This window comes from Sceloporus occidentalis, unplaced genomic scaffold (assembly GCF_023333645.1).
Source record: "Sceloporus occidentalis isolate IW3139 unplaced genomic scaffold, rSceOcc1.0.p SCAF_5, whole genome shotgun sequence".
In the NCBI taxonomy this organism is placed as follows: Eukaryota; Metazoa; Chordata; class Lepidosauria; order Squamata; family Phrynosomatidae; genus Sceloporus; species Sceloporus occidentalis.
Genome location: NW_028316985.1, coordinates 6,895,848 through 6,912,460, shown reverse-complemented (window position 1 = coordinate 6,912,460; position 16,613 = coordinate 6,895,848). Strand labels below are relative to the sequence as shown.

The 16,613-nt window shown below is 42.9% G+C and overlaps 1 long non-coding RNA gene across 1 annotated transcript in view; it reads right to left on the bottom strand.

Annotated features, from left to right (window-relative positions):
• Positions 1-1,006: 1,006 nt before the first annotated feature.
• The window catches only part of LOC149311612 (uncharacterized), a 28,421-nt gene continuing 12,814 nt past the window's right edge, over positions 1,007-16,613 (bottom strand). Inside the window, exons 2-3 of the long non-coding RNA XR_016281468.1 lie at positions 4,673-4,864; positions 1,007-4,494 (exon numbers count right to left, since the gene is read on the bottom strand). This is a non-coding gene — a long non-coding RNA (uncharacterized LOC149311612). The remainder of the gene's footprint in view (positions 4,495-4,672; positions 4,865-16,613) is intronic.

Here is a 16,613-nt window from a genome sequence, read left to right as displayed (position 1 = left end):
CAAAATAGCTGACCACCTTATTGCCTCTTCCACCTTTTGGACAATGAAATTGTCTTCCAGGCAAGTGAGGAATTTGCTAGACCTTGAGGATTTGGCTGAGTTCGACTTCCAGCAAATATCAGGATAGTTGAAGTCGTCCATCACTACTACATCTCTCCTTTCTGAGTGTGTGGTCATCTGTTCTAGAAAGGCATCATCCAATTCCTCAGAGTCTGACTTGGGGGTCTGTAGTAGACTCCCACCATAACATCCTTGTTGTTTCCCTCCCCTTTAATTTGTATCCAGATGCTCTCCACCTGGCTTCCATGACTGATGTCCTGGATCTTTTCACTGGTGTAAATGTCCCTGACATATAATGCTATTCCGCCTCCTTTCCTGTTTGGCCTATTTCTCTTAAAAAGGTTATACCCCTCTATTTCCACATTCCCGTCATGAGACTCATCCCACCAGGTTTCAGTGATGCCTATTATATCATATTTGCTTTGTTGTACTAGGAGTTCGAGTTCATTTTGCTTATTTCCCATGCTCTGTGCATTAGTGTAGAGACATCGCAGACCATGGGTCCCTTTTACTTGCTGCCTGTGCAAGTTTTTTTGCCTCCCACTGTTGGGTCCTTGCACTTTTTTTCTTGTTTCCTCTATGTCAGTTTGACTATTTTCGCCATCCCTTTCGCCTTCCTTAATACTGTCTCCCTTCCCCTCGGAACTCAGTCTAAAGCCCTCCTGATCAAGTTCTTGAGACTGTTGGCAAAAACATTTCTTCCAACTGGCGTGAGATGCAACCCATCCGTTGCAAGAAGTCCCTCCTCATGGAACCGCAGCCCATGATCGAAGAATCCAAATTGTTCTCGGCGGCACCATCTGCGGAGCCAGTTGTTCACATCCTCTCCCTTCCTGGACCGTGCCCTTCGACTGGCAGAAGAGACGAGATGACAACCTGTGCATCCATTCCTTTCAGCTTCCTACCAAGTGCCTCATAATAATAATAATAATAATAATAATAATAATAATAATAAAAACTTTATTTGTATACCGCCCTTCTAAAAATCAGGGCGGTGAACAACAATTCCGAACAATATAACAACAAGTCATACAAACCATTAAAAACAGATTAATAAAAATAACAAAATAATCTCTTTTGATGTTCTGCAGGCTGTGTCTTGCAGTATCATTGGTTCCCACATGGACCAAAAGGAAGGGGTATTGGTCAGTAGGCTTGACCAGTCTTGTCAGCCTCTCTGTCACATCACGGATCTTTGCCCTGGGGAGACAACACACCTCTCAAGACATCATGTCAGGCCTACAAATCACTGCTTCTATACCCCTCAGGAAAGAGTCCCCCACTACGACCACACGCCTCCTCCGAGGTTTAGCAGCGGCTGTTCCCCTGGGTGGGACTCTCAGGCTTGCCTGCTCTGTCCCTGAAGTCTGTCCATGCTGCTCTTATTCATCTTTAACCCATTCTTTCCTTTTAAAAAAGGCTTCTTGTGGTGAAGTAGCCAATATTATCTTAGAGAAAAGTCTCTGTTCATACTTACACCAAATTCACAGGAGCACCTTTCTAATATAATGATTTCTAAATTCAGTGTCTGCCTTATCTTTATCGTACCAAAACTAACCATGCCAACCAAATCTTAAATTATATCCATCAAATTCCAGGAGTTTTCTATCTCAAAAGCAATAGCCATTCCTCCAACCATACAAACCAACAGGCCTCCTAACACAATTTTACACTAGGCACTCTCAAGCCACCCCTTTCCTTAGCATAATGTAATATTTTAAATTTTATTCTGTGTTTTTTTTTTTGCCTGCCAGACAAATCTAGAAATTTCTTCCTGCACAAAAGGTATTACATTTCTTGTAACAGGGATTGTCTGAAAGAGAAATAAAGAACTTGGCAAAACATTTGCTACAGAGCCATGGAGAAGAAGATCTGACTGTGTTTCTGAACCATCTGAACAACATGCACCCGAACATCCAATTCATGATGGAAAAAGAAAACGAAGACACACTGCGATTCTTGGATGTCCTGGTCATCTGCAAACCATGCCAACATTTGGTCCACACAGTATACAGAAAACCTACACACACGGACAGATACCTGCACAAGAACTCCAACTATCACCCAGGACAAAAATGAAGCACAATAAAAACACTGATAAACCAGGCAAAACAGATTTGTGAACTCCACTTCTTGGAAGATGAATTGAAGCACCTACAAGCTAATGCTTACTCCTACTGAGACATCAGAAGGGCTGCCAGACCCAGAAAACTCCAGATGAGTGAAGACAAGCAGCCACCCGAAAGGAAGGTATTTTTACCATACATCAGAGGAGTCACAGACAGAGTAAGGAAACTAGTGAGGAAACAAAACTTCCAAATGTTCTACAAACCGACAAAGAAAATCCAGCAAATGCTGCACTCAAAGGACGCGAGAGACCCTCTCACAGCTGCAGGAGTTTACCGCATACCATGCAGCTGGGAACAAGTCTACAGAGGGACCACCAAACTCAGCGTCCAAACAGGGACGTAGCTAGGATTTTAGGAAGGGGGGGTCCAGACTAAGTGCCATCATTATAATGGGGCTTGAGTGCGGTGGCGCAGCAGCACACACCATTCATTTTTCTAATGGAAGGGGGGGGTCCGGACCCCAAGAACCCCCCCTTGGCTACGTCCCTGGTCCAAACACAAATCAAGAAACAGAAGAGACACTGCAGATTGGGTCAGCCAGAAAAACCAGCAGTAGCAGAACACGTTATGAACCATCCTGGGCATAAAATGCTATTTGAAAACACTGAAATTCTGGACTATGCCAACAGCTATCAGGTCAGGATGCACAGGGAAGCCATTGAAATCCACAAACACCTGGACAACTTCAACAGGAAAGAAGAAACCCTTAAAGTAAACAAAGTTTGGCTACCAGTCTTGAAAAGCACTAAAATCAAGAATCAGCAAATGCAAATGAAAACCACCCAGGGTTAGGGGGATTCTCAGCAGACAATGGATCATTAATTAAATAGATACCCTGAAGCCTTACCAACACAGAGGTTAACATGGTAATCACTTCCTTTCAGCCAAGGGTCACATAGTGTGTATGTGTGTGTATGCACATCCCAGTCATGCCAGCATTCTCTGAAGAAGCCAGCCACAGATGTTGGCGAAACATCAGGAATAAACTCTTCCAGAATACAGCCACACAGTCCCAAAACCCCACAAAAAAGTATGTTTTAATAATAATAATAATAATAATAATAATAGGTTTTATTTATATACCGCCCAATCACTGGGAATCCGAGCGGTTTACAATAGAGGGGATAACAGACAGTTCCCTGCCCACAGGCTTACAATCTAAAAGACACGACACAAAAGGAGAAGGGAATGGTGAGGGGGGGGAGGGAATCAGGTCCAGCATTCTTCTCTCCCTCTGAGGCCTGGACCAAGGCAGATGGACCAGAGGGAGGGCTCTGCTTCTTCAGGCTAGCCCCTGATGGTACTGGGCCAGCCTTCTCTCTCCCTCAGAGGCCGAAAGATGACAGTTAGGGAGGGAGGAGCCTCTTTCTTCAGGCTCGCCCCTGATGGTACTGGGCCAGCCTTCTCTCTCCCTCAGAGGCCGAAAGATGACAGTTAGGGAGGGAGGAGCCTCTTTCTTCAGGCTCGCCCCTGATGGTACTGGGCCAGCCTTCTCTCTCCCTCAGAGGCCGAAAGATGACAGTTAGGGAGGGAGGAGCCTCTTTCTTCAGGCTCGCCCCTGATGGTACTGGGCCAGCCTTCTCTCTCCCTCAGAGGCCGAAAGATGACAGTTAGGGAGGGAGGAGCCTCTTTCTTCAGGCTCGCCCCTGATGGTACTGGGCCAGCCTTCTCTCTCCCTCAGAGGCCGAAAGATGACAGTTAGGGAGGGAGGAGCCTCTTTCTTCAGGCTAGCCCCTGATGGTACTGGGCCAGCCTTCTCTCTCCCTCAGAGGCCGAAAGATGACAGTTAGGGAGGGAGGAGCCTCTTTCTTCAGGCTAGCCCCTGATGGTACTGGGCCAGCCTTCTCTCTCCCTCAGAGGCCGAAAGATGACAGTTAGGGAGGGAGGAGCCTCTTTCTTCAGGCTCGCCCCTGATGGTACTGGGCCAGCCTTCTCTCTCCCTCAGAGGCCGAAAGATGACAGTTAGGGAGGGAGGAGCCTCTTTCTTCAGGCTAGCCCCTGATGGTACTGGGCCAGCCTTCTCTCTCCCTCAGAGGCCAAAAGATGACAGTTAGGGAGGGAGGAGCCTCTTTCTTCAGGCTAGCCCCTGATGGTACTGGGCCAGCCTTCTCTCTCCCTCAGAGGCCGAAAGATGACAGTTAGGGAGGGAGGAGCCTCTTTCTTCAGGCTCGCCCCTGATGGTACTGGGCCAGCCTTCTCTCTCCCTCAGAGGCCGAAAGATGACAGTTAGGGAGGGAGGAGCCTCTTTCTTCAGGCTAGCCCCTGATGGTAACTTTTGTAAGTCAACCGGAGTCCCAGGACAAACCTGTGTTGGCATGAGCGGGGTACAAAAGACCAAGAAAACACAATAAGCCAATGCCTATTCAAGATAAAACTATAAATGGAACTATTTAGACCACATCTTAGAAAAGTTACTTTTTTGGTCTATAGTTCCTAGAAACATTCAGGGGCCTAAAGAACGGCAGTGAGATGAATCAATATACCTTCTGAAAGCCAGTATGGTGTAGTGGTTTGAGCACTGGACTAGGACTCTGGAAACCTAGGTTCGAATCCCGGCTCAGCCATGGAAACCCACTGCGTGATCTTTGGCAAGTCACGATCTCTTAGCCTCAAGAGGATGGCATGACAAACCCCTTCCAAAGAAACTCGTCAGGAAATCCCCATGATACGTCCGCCTTAGGGTGGGAAGAGATTTAAAGCACACATCAACAGTAAATATAACTATTAGAGATGGTAGAGCCCTTTTCTCTTTTGTAATTGGCTACCCTAGCCATGAGACCTAAATACCCTAAAGGTACCAGATCTCATTTGATCTTGGAAGCTAAACAGGGTCAGCTCTGGTTAGTACTTGGATGGGAGACTGCCAATGAATACCAGTCACTGTAAGCTCTATTTCAGAGTAAGGAACTTGAAAAACCATCTATGAGTATTCCTTGCCTAAGAAATTCCTATGAAATTCATAAGTTGCCTTAAGTCAATAGGTGACTTGAAGGCATAAGTACACATACATCCTAATCATAATGTATAGACTCTTAACTGGGTTTTTCCACTCCCTTTCGGTGCTTCATGAAAATTTTATAGATCTTTTTCTTTTCCCAAACCTGTAACTGCTCTCTTTTTGGCTGAACTAAAACTGCACTCCTGGGACAGACTGCTTGCAACAAGGCAGGAAAATACCTGGATCTTTCTTTTCTTTCTTTCTGAGAAGACTTTTTCTACATTCACACTCTTGAAAGAAAAAATTAAGATAGTTGCTCAGGAAATAAGCTCATACCGGAAACCAATGACCTTTTAACACTCTCTGTATTTATATATCATGCAAGTGTGCATGGAAAAGAACTTGTGTTTCGGTCCACTGTTTGCCTTGTAACCTTTTGGTATTTTCAGATGAAGATATTATCAAAGGTTAACCACCTATCCAGCTAAACCAAACATCCTTGATTGTGCTGACAGCTGTCCAACTGCAAGCCTAACCTGATTTTTCACAGCATCACTCACAGCTTGATGGAGAAAGAGGACAAAACTCCTGCACCTTGAATATAAGGGCAGAAGAGAAAATGTCAGCAGTTACAGAATGCATGACAAGCTTTTTGAAAAAAAATCATGTTAAGGGGAAAAGGACAAATTAAAAGACATCAAATCAAAAAAGTTTCTTGTTGTTAAGTACTAGCAAGGTGCCTTCAACTTATGGCAATTCTATGAATGGGAGACCTCCAGGACACACTGTCAGCAACAGCCCTGCTCAGGTCATGCAAAGTCAGGGCTATGGGTTACTTGATTGAGTCTATCTACTTGCAATGGAATCTTCCTTTGTTCCTATTGACTTCCTCTTTGCCAAAATCGCTGTCTCATGATATGGCCAAAGTACTCAGTTTGGTTATTTTGGCTACTAGGGAGATCCAGGTATTATTTTCTCTAGGAATCATTTATTTGTCTTTCTGGCAACCCATAAAATTCTTCTCCAGCACCATATTTCAAATGAGTTGATTCTCTTCCTGTCAGCTTTCACTGCAAGCCTGTCAAACTCAATTTCCTGAACTGTTTTACTTTCACTCTCACAAAACAAGCAGAGATTGGGCTCAAGAATTCCTCTTTTGACCAGCCTTAGTAGCAGAATAATTCTGACAAGTGCTGCTTTCCTGATTCACATCCCTTTACAGTTAGTTGTTTAAATGTACATTATAAATTAATTTTTAATTCTTTTTATTTTCCTAACATAAAATTATATATAATAACCAATACAATATAGCTCAACCGTACAATCCCAAGTACCCTCCCATTCATTCCATTCTCACATTTAACCATAGACAACTAGACATACAATTAATTACTCCCTAATTCCACCAGCACACATGGTTTATGACTCCCCTCCTTATATTGTCTTTAACCTTACATTCTATTCTCATTCTCAGTCACTTACCGTATATTCTAATGAAAAAATAGAAGAGATCTATTACCGATTACAGTTGGCCCTCTGTATCCATGGAGTCAAGCATCCATGGCTTGAAAATATTTTAAAAGTATATAAATTCCAATAAGCAAACCTTGATTTTGCTATTTTGTGTAAGAGACACCATTTTACTATGCCACTGTATTTAATGGGATGAGCATCTATGGATTGTGGTATCCACAGGGAATCCCGGAACCAAACCCCAGCAGATACCGAGGGCCCACTGTATAGATTTCCCTTTCCAATTTAACTATTTCCAATTTTGATTCATCTTTCTGTGTGACATCCTGTATCTTGCCATTTTTCTTGTGAATATTTATCCTTGTATCTTCATTTGCTTGATGAATTTCCCATAATAGTTAATATTTTCCCATTCATCTTCATAATCTTTTGTTGATTTATTGCTCAAATAATACATAGTTAGTTTGTCCATTTCTGACATGTCCATTAGCTTTATTATCCACTCTTCTATACCTGGTGGCTCTTTAGCTTTCCATTTTTTCACATACACAATTCTGGCTGCTGTGACCATGTATAACAGAATCCTACCAAATTGTTTTTCTGTTTGTGCTTGTATTCCATTTAGCATGTTTAGTAAGCAGAGTCTCAGCGACAATGCAAACTTTATTTTCAATCTTCCTGTAGTCTTACTGTGTATGGTTTTCCAGAATTTCTTCACTTTTTCACACTTGCCACCACATATGATGAAAGGTGCCATTCCCTTTTGGGAACATTATAAACTATTGAAGAGATTCAGACCAGGTCCCTTCTTAAGCAAAGCCCACTCAAGGGTTTGCTGTCTTCTTGTGCCTGTGCCTGCTTCCAATGCTTCCCTCCAGCAACTGCAGAATGGTTATTTTGGTTCCTAGGCTAACATATTATTACTACAGCTCTTCGGTCTACCCGCAACTTTAGAAGGACCTTTATTTCCCCATTTTGTAATTAATTTTGTTGCCATTAGACTAATAAACTTGGCAGCCAGGCTCTGCCAGCTTTTAACAAGCTTATCATCAAATGCGATTAAATCTCTTGAGTTTTACTATAAACGGATGTGTTCCTGCAGTCCTCTGGCTCGCAAGTAGGGAAATATTTTGTTTTGTGCATTTTCCCCCTCCCAGCTTTTTAAGTGACTCACCACTTGCTAACTACAGTGACTGTAGATTAAAGGATTGCTTGTTCTTTCCCCTGAAGTTGTTGCAAAGTGGCCCATTTAATTTAGATCTGTTTTGAAAACATATAACTATCCCCTGCAAATTATGTGTTTCCAAATGGATGCCATTAAGCTTCTACCCATTTAAATATTATCAGCCCATAAAATAATAGAAAACTGGATACTGGAAGAATGATGTCACACCATAAAACTAGGGGAAGACTCATAGAACAGAAGTAGAGTCCTTGTTTTACACGCAGTCATGGATTTGATCTTTGCTTTGCTAAGAAAAGGCTCCTATTTGAAGTCCCGCTGGAGATTTGAGCCAAAATGAAATTTTAATCTCAACTAGAATAGACTTGTTATAGATCCATTATAAATATAAACAAACAAACAAACCCATTATAATCTGACGAGTTTACACAAGGGCTGACTTGCCAGGTTCTTGTTGATTCAATGGGTTTACTCTGGTTTAGTCCCTATGTAAGTCAGAACATGTGGCTCTCCAGAGATTGTTGGACTCATGGGTTCAATCCTGGCTAATCCCTATGTAAATCAGAACACGTGGCTCTCCAGATGTTGTTGGACTCCATCTCCCATGAGCTACAGCCAATGGTGAGGGATCATGAGTACTGCAGTTCAGCATTGGCTGGGGAGCCGAAATTTCCTCTACCCTAAACAATGTTGATTTGGGAAAAAATGTGTCAGAGTATGCCAGTTTGCATTGTATGTTGTGACTGGATAAAGGTGTAGTAAGTGGCAGGTGAAACCATGTTAGCTAAGCCTGCACTGTAAATTAGTAGAGTAATTAGCCAATTAGGCCAGGTGACTGTGATAGTCAATCAGCAGACTATAACTGCTGTAAGAGTCTGCTTATAGTATGGGAGCATACTGGTATTGTGTGCTCTCCATGCTGGTGGGAGTTGTAGTGCTATGCATACTGATATGCAAGAAGCTATGCTATGTGAATTTTTGCATTTTTGCTAAGGTTGTTTGTACCTAGCCATATTGCTATGTTTTTACTTTTGCCTATATTTGACTCTGCTGAGTAAAACTATATTTTTGTTGCTGTACCTCCACAACTCTGCTGTGATCTGTTTCACCACCCCAACAAAATGTGCCCCCACAAGGATCAAATAAATGTCCTCTAGGGAGCATAGTATTGTTTCAGGATAAAATGGAGCCGCTTCTATTCACTTGAAAAGCACAGAATGATCCAAATCGATTTGTAACTGTCAAAGATGCAGAGCAATGAAGATCTTTCAGGAAAGCTCGGGGGGGGGGGGGAACGGTATTGAACATCCTGAATTAAGTGGGGGGGGGGGGGGGTTGTAGCCACCACCCCCCAAAAAAAAGTACACTGAGGGCATTCAGGGTATGAACACTAAGGAAATAACCCAGATTCATCCTGGTTTATTTTCGTAGTGTGAACTGGGCCTTTATTCAGTAATGAGAAGAGATTCTCCAGTTTGAGAAGCAATCACCATAAAGTCTGGCTGTCGCTTGAAGCTGCCACAAAACTGGAACAGATAGTTGTGCCTCCTGTCTTGGGATGTAATCCTTTAGTAAGTTTCTTCTTGAAAGCAGCAATGGGTGATTTCTGAAACATTACTCCCACTGCAAGAAAGTCTTTTAAAACTATACATTTTTCAAAGGCAACTTGAAATTCAGGACTTATTCTGTGCAAAATTCCTGTGTGGTTGTTTTGCAGAGGAAATGGCATTTTACAATTGAATCTAGAGCTAAGGACCATCTGCCAATCCATCAACAGGACATGATGTCCCTAAATCCAGCAAAGGATGATCTAATATGTTCTGCTACAAGCTGCAGTGATGGGAATTTCTTTTATTGCTCAACAATAGCTTTTCCTGGAAGGTTTCACTTTATTTATTTAATCTTTTTTAAAATGTTTCCACTGGTCAGAGACAATGAACTGTTTCATATATGTCATTTTAGATATTTAATGGCTGGGGGAAAAATAACTTGAAGGTCAAGCTACACATCAGTTAAATGCCTTTTCATGTTTGTATGTTGTTGTTTGCAAATAGCATTTGTATAGGCCTGATCTGGATTAGGACTATAAAAGAGATGGAGAATGAGTAATCCTTTCTCTGTCTTACGTCTACAGTGAAGTTTTCCCATATTCCTCACATCACCTATTTTCCCCTTGGCAAAGCTAACTCAGGCGGGTTACAGACCGCTGAAAAGCGGCGGCCTGCACCTGCCCGTTTCCCCGCCGGATTGGGGCCTCAGCAGCCAGAGTGGCAGCCGCTGAGGCCCTGATCCGCCGCTTTCCAGGCAGCAGGGATAGCAAAACACCGCTTCCCTGTCGCCTGGAAAGGGGTGTCCTTGAGGCTCCAAGCCCCAAGGACACCCCGCAACGGCAGGGAGGAGGAGAAAGGGGCCGCTTGGCCCCTTTCTCCTCTGCATCGCTGGGCGTAGCCGTCTGAAAGCTGCGTCCAGCAATGCAAAGCCAGGAAGGAGCTCCGAAACGGAACCTTGGAAAGGGCGCACTAGGCGTGCTAGGGCGGCCCCAATATGTCACAACTGGAGGCGGCGCGGTCGTGACGTAGTGATGGTGGCAGCCGTGTGGAATGGCCGCTGCCATTTTCTACGTGCAGAGCGCATACTAGGGTTAGGGGCATCCGGAAAGGATGTCCCTTTCTAACCCTAGTACGCGCTCGTCGCGTACTTTAAGGCCCGTTTGTAACGGGCCCCTGACATCAAAAATACGTTCTAGCCATGGGTTCAAATAGCAGCATGGAGGAGACAATTTTAGTCAGGACTGTGGCAAAAAAAGAGAAAGGTTAGCTTCATTCCCAGCCCACATCTGCTATTTAGGATGCACACAGAGGTGCATTATTGCAGTTTAAGAAACGTATACTTTGGCTCTGAAGCAAAAGAAGTATTTCAGATAACAGGGAGGAAAGCCTAAATACCTAAATACAACTGCTAGTCCCAGTAAGAGCAGATCTACTGAATCAATTGCAGAATGCTAAGCATTGCTTATGTAAAACCCACTGATCCAGTAAGTCAATTCTAGCTAGAACTAACAATGGATTTAAGCTTCAGAGTTTACCGGCACAGTAAATGTTTAAGCAGACTGAAACGTATGGTAAAACATCTTCTTGGCATGCAAAAGGTCCCTTATTCAGTCTCCAACATCCTAAGTAGAGCTAGGCACGATTCATGTGTGTTGTGTGCCAGTCATTTCACACTTATGGCGACTCTAAGGAAAACCTATCACGGAGGTTTTGGCAAGATTTATTCTATTTTTAATTGCCTTCACCTGAGGCTAGGCAAAGGTAACCTGTAGCCCCTATGACACTACCTGAAAGAAAACACATTGTAGCATAAGCTGTCACAGACTTCTACTTCCTCAGATGACTAAACTGAGGCTGCCATACTTTGGCCACATTGTGAGATGCCATGACTTATTCGAAAAGGCAATGATGCTAGGAGACTTGGAAGGCAATAGGAAAAGGAAGACCATATGCCAGATGGTTAACTTGATCAAGGAGGACACTAGCCTGGGCCTACAGGACCTGAGCAAAGGGGTTGAGGACAAGAGGTCCTGGAGATGTCTCATCCACAGGGTCGCCATGGGATGAGGTCAACCCAAGGGAAGTTCACAACAACAACAAGGCTACTAGGTTACGTTACATTATCCAGAAGGAAGTCTGCTTCTGATGTCAATTCTTAACAGTACAGCCTTCCTGAACCTGGTGTCCTCCAGGGACATGTGAAAGGTATCTAGGAGTCCCAGTAGACCACAAGCTGAACATGTGTCAACGATGTGATGCGGTAGCTAAAAAGGCCAATGTGATTCTAGGCTGCATCCATAGAAATAAAGTGTCTAGAAGGAAAGTTAATAGTCTTTTTAAAGATCTCCAAAGAAGGAGAATCCACCACTCTTCAAGAGAGTGTCTTCCACTGTTGAATAGCCCTTACTGTCAGGAAGTTCCTCCTAATGTTGAGGTGGAATCTCTTTTTCTGTAGTTTGCATCCATTGCTCTGGATCCTATTCTCTGGAGCAGCGGAAAACAGGTTTGCTCTATCCTCTGTATGATATTCCTCCTTCAAATACTTCAACAGGGCTATGGTATCACTTTTTAACCATCTCTTCTCCAGGCTAAACATACCCAGCTCCCGAAGGCTCTCCTCAAAGGGCTTCATGGTTTCTAGACCTTTCACCATTTTGGTCGCCCTCCTTTGGACACAGTTCCAGCTTCTCAACATCCTTTTTAAATTGTGGTGCCCAGAACTGGACACAATATTCCAGGTGGGGCCTGACCAAACCAGAAGAGAGTAACACTGGCGGTTTACAGACTGCCCTAAAAGGGCAGTCTGCCACCGCCTCCATTTCTGCCGCTGGGAAACCTCAGCCTCCAAACGGGGAGGCTTCCTGGTGGCGGAAAAAGAAGCCGCAAAAAGCGGTTTCTTTTTGTGTCGCGCTTGCGACACACGAGTGCGCAAATGGTGCACTCGTGACGTCACAAGCGCAAGGGGACGTGCGGATGCTAAGCGTCCGGCATGTAAAAATGGCGGTGCCCATGTGTATAGGACGCTGCCATTTTTACGCCCCCATCATGTGTTAGGGGTGAGGCCGGTATGGACGCTAGGTCCTCGGTTAACCCCTAGCACGTGACGGGGGTGTATTAAAGGCCCGTCTAGAATGGGCCACTATTAACTTCATACTTCTACTGATGCAGCCTAGAATTGTATTGGCCTTTTTAGCTGCTGTATCACACTGTAGATTCATGTTCAACTAGTGTTCTACTTGGACTCCTAGATCCCTTTCACATGTTAAACCAGGTGTCCCCCATCCTATATCTATGAATTTCATTTTTTTTTTCTGCCTAAGTGCGGTACCTTACATTTCTCCCTGTTGAAATTTTGTTAGTTTTGGCCCAGCTTTCTAATCTGTTCAGGTAATTTTGAATGCTGATCCTGTCCTCTGGGGTGTTAGCTATTCCTCCCAATTTGGTGTCATCTACAAATTTCCTAAGATAGCTTTTAGCTTCCAGAACGTATGGAATGGGCTTGTCAGCTTTTCTAATGGGACCATGACTTTGCCAACAGCTGGAAGCGTAAACATGAGAAAGGCCAAGTTTTAATTCTGCATTGCATTTGATATGTGTTATAAACCATTATGTTTTATTTCAGTACTATTTTGGAATGGCCACTAATAATAATAATAAAAATTATTGTTATTATTTCGTATCCACCTCTCCCCATGAATTATATAACTCCCAATGAGTTATAATCTCAACAAAATACCAGAATTTCTAGCAAATTCTAATTAGTATCGTAGGATTAATGATGCATTAGCTGTTTCCTTTTCAGATGCTTCTGGAATTCTTTCCTTCTTCTTTTTTAAATGGAAGGCTTTGTTTTTTAAACTTCCGAAGAGCTTGGCAAGACATTAGCTCCCAATATGAAGCCACAGGCATCTCTTGCGCAAGGAGATTAATAGATATTATTTACATACTTTCACAAAAGGAAAGCATAATCACCATTCGTCATGGGTCTTTTTAATACTCGCCACATTCATTGGTCATAACTGCTCCATAAAACAGAACAGTACACACTGTACTTCAGGGCAAACATAACAGGAAGCACTTGTCTTTTTATTTAGAAAGGTGAAAGCTGCTTCTTGGCTCAACTACACAAAAACATTAAAAAATCCTCAATTCAGTATGAAAAATATCATCTAGCCAGATTTCAGATAGGACATTATTTTGACGTTAATAGAAATATATGAGAGGGCAGGCCAGTACCTGGTGTGTTTGCCATCATTTAATGAACGAGGCAGCTGGCAAATATCTCCTAATAATAATTATTATTATTATTTCTTACCCACCTCTCCCCATGGATCAAGGTGAGGGACAACAACAATTAACAAACAACACCAGTTAAAACACTTATAACACGAATTAATTTAAAAGGACAGATAAAATGTACACATATTAAAACAATCCACATCTAAAATTAACAATTTAAAAATTATCAAGACAATCCTGCATATTGAGATGCTGTTAGCCAGATCTTGTTCTGAGGCTGCATCTACGCTGCAAGATGAATGCGGTATGACCCTGCTTTTAAGTGCCAATGGCTCCTTGCTATGAAATTTGGGAATTGGTAGTTTTGCAAGGTCTTGGGGCCTTCTCCATCAAGAGAGCGCTGGTGCCAAAAACAAACTACAAATCCCAGGATTTCATAGCATGGAGCCATGAGAACTAAAGATGTGTCAGACTGCATTAACTCTGCAGATTATGCAACAGCCATAATCTACTCGGAGGTGAGAATTTGCTAAGAGTAGTGTGATGCCTCTGTTATGCATCATAGGCACAGGAGAGGAGAGTTGCCTTGGAGAGTTGTGGAGTCTCCTTCTTTGGAGGTTTTTAAACAGAAGCTGGGGGGGCTAACTGTTGGGAGTACTTGGATTGGATTGCGAGTTCCTGCATGGCAGTGGGTTGGACTGGATGGCCCTTGGTCTCTTCCAACTCTATAATTTTATTAACTGTGTAACAAGCCAGCCTGAGCAAATTATATTGACTGGCATTTCCACCTTTATAAAATCATTAAAGGCGCAAACATTCTCCTCTGTCCTCTTTTCCAGCCATAAAGCCCATTATTTTGTTCAGTTCCAATGTGTTCCAGCGTTGTTGTTTGGTTTTCTTGTCATGAGTCACCAGCCTGCAGTCGGCTATTTTTGTGCTTTCCGAAAGCAAGGGCAGGGAATATATTATGAAAATCATCAGGAGCATTTCAGCAATACAGCACTATGAACTCATTTTTCAAGAAAATATACTAAGGTGCCATGCTAAATATATTAAATTTGGTATAACCCACCCAAATAGAGGCTAGCTGGATTGGCTTGGCTCTGGGTATGAAATAATTCCTATGGTCAAAACTAGGCTGAGCAGGCATTTGGTCCTAGAATTGGTTGGTTGATTTTATTTATTTGGAGTATTTATATTCTGCTCTTCAGCCGCAAAGGCTCTCAGGGCGGCTTACAAATTGTTAATTAGACAATTTTTAACCAACGAAACACAGGCCTTTTCTTCTCTTATGCCTTTCGCGGCAATGAGATCTATAGAAGGTAAAAACTTTCCCATTATGGAGATAAGCATGAATACCTGCCAAGGTTTGAAGATTGAGCTGTTTTTAGACGGAGGAACGGAATAGGAATACTGTGTGGGCTGGACCGCCACGTTTTCAAAAGAAAGGCAGCAGTAAAAATCAAATAAAGGAACATTTTAAAAGGTGAAAAGTTGGCAAGGCTGGCTGTTACTAAGGAAATGGTAAAAGCGGCACCTTGATGTCAAGTTTATTTATTTAATGATCCATTACTTAAGAGCGGCTTGACAATGGAAATTATTAGCTGAGGCCGTCTTCCGCAGCCTGCTGCCTTTTAGAAGAGTTGGATTATATCACTTAAAATCACCAGCCAGTATGGCTATTCCAGTGGTAGGGGATGATGGAAACTGCAGTCTGATACACCAGGATGGCCCAATGATAAAGAAGCCTGAGCTATAAAGTGGTAGGCCCTCCCTTACTGTTAATAAAAATGTTCATGTTAAAGACTTTCTGCACTTAGCACTGGATTGGAATAGATGTCACATCTCCATGGATCCCATTGTTGTTATTTTTGTGTGCCTTCAAGTCGCTTCTGACTTATGGAAACCTGAAGGCAAACCTATCCTGGGGTTTTCTTGGCATGATTTCTTCAGAGGGGGTTTGCCATGCCGTCCTCTGAGGCTGAGCGTGTGCAACTTGCCCGAGGTCACTCAGTGGATTTCCATGGCCAGGTGCCTAGAATCATAGTCCAACGCTCACTACAAAATCCCAGGATTCCACATGATGTCGCCATGTCAGTTAAAGTGGAATCATAGTGCTATAATTGTGTGGTGCAAATGGGTCCCGTGTGGTATCTATTGATAGGGTTGCCGTAAGTCAAAAATGATTTAAAGGAACACAACAACAAATACTGGTTCTACAGATATGGAAACCGTGGGCTGCTAAAAAGGCAAATAGATAGGTCCTAAAGCAAATCATGTCAGTTTTTTGTGGATTTTTCAGGCTATGTGGCCATATTCCAGAAGAGTTTATTCGTGATGTTTCACCAGCATCTGTGGCTGGCAGCCCAAAAAACCCACAAAAAACTATGGATGCTGGCCATAAAAGCCTTTGACTCCACAAGCCCAAACTCTTCCCTAGAAGACTTTTGTCGGCAAGCAAACCCAGTTTTACTCAGGCAGGCTTTTAACATGTAATCATGGGATGGCTTTTATATGGTACTGTTTGTTCTATGGGGTGGGTTACGGTGGTTTCAAAGTTTGCAATTTTATATTGCTTTTGGCTGATGTTTTTAATTGTTTCATTCTAATATGTTTGTTAGAATTTTCATTTGTGAGCCACCTTGGGTCTCTTTCTGGGAAAAAGGCGGCATAGAAATCACAATAAATAAATAATGGCTAAAATAAGACTTTCGTACTTTGGACATGTCACGAGAAGATTATATTGCATTGCACTGTATTATTTTGCCATAGGAGGGTTATTTTATGGAAATTTTAACGTTTGATTGTATGATGTGTGTGATTTTGTTGTAATCCTGCCTCAATCCATAGGGAGAGGCGGGAAATAGAAATAAATTATTATTATTGTTATGGCACTCAATAGAAAAAGAATGCCTGGAAAGGCAGAAGTCAGTAGGAAGAGAGGAAGACCCCATTATAAATGGATGAACTCAGTCAAGGAAGCCATGAGCCTGAGCCTGAGAGACTTCAGCAAGGCTATTGAGGCCAGGCTAACTCAAAGG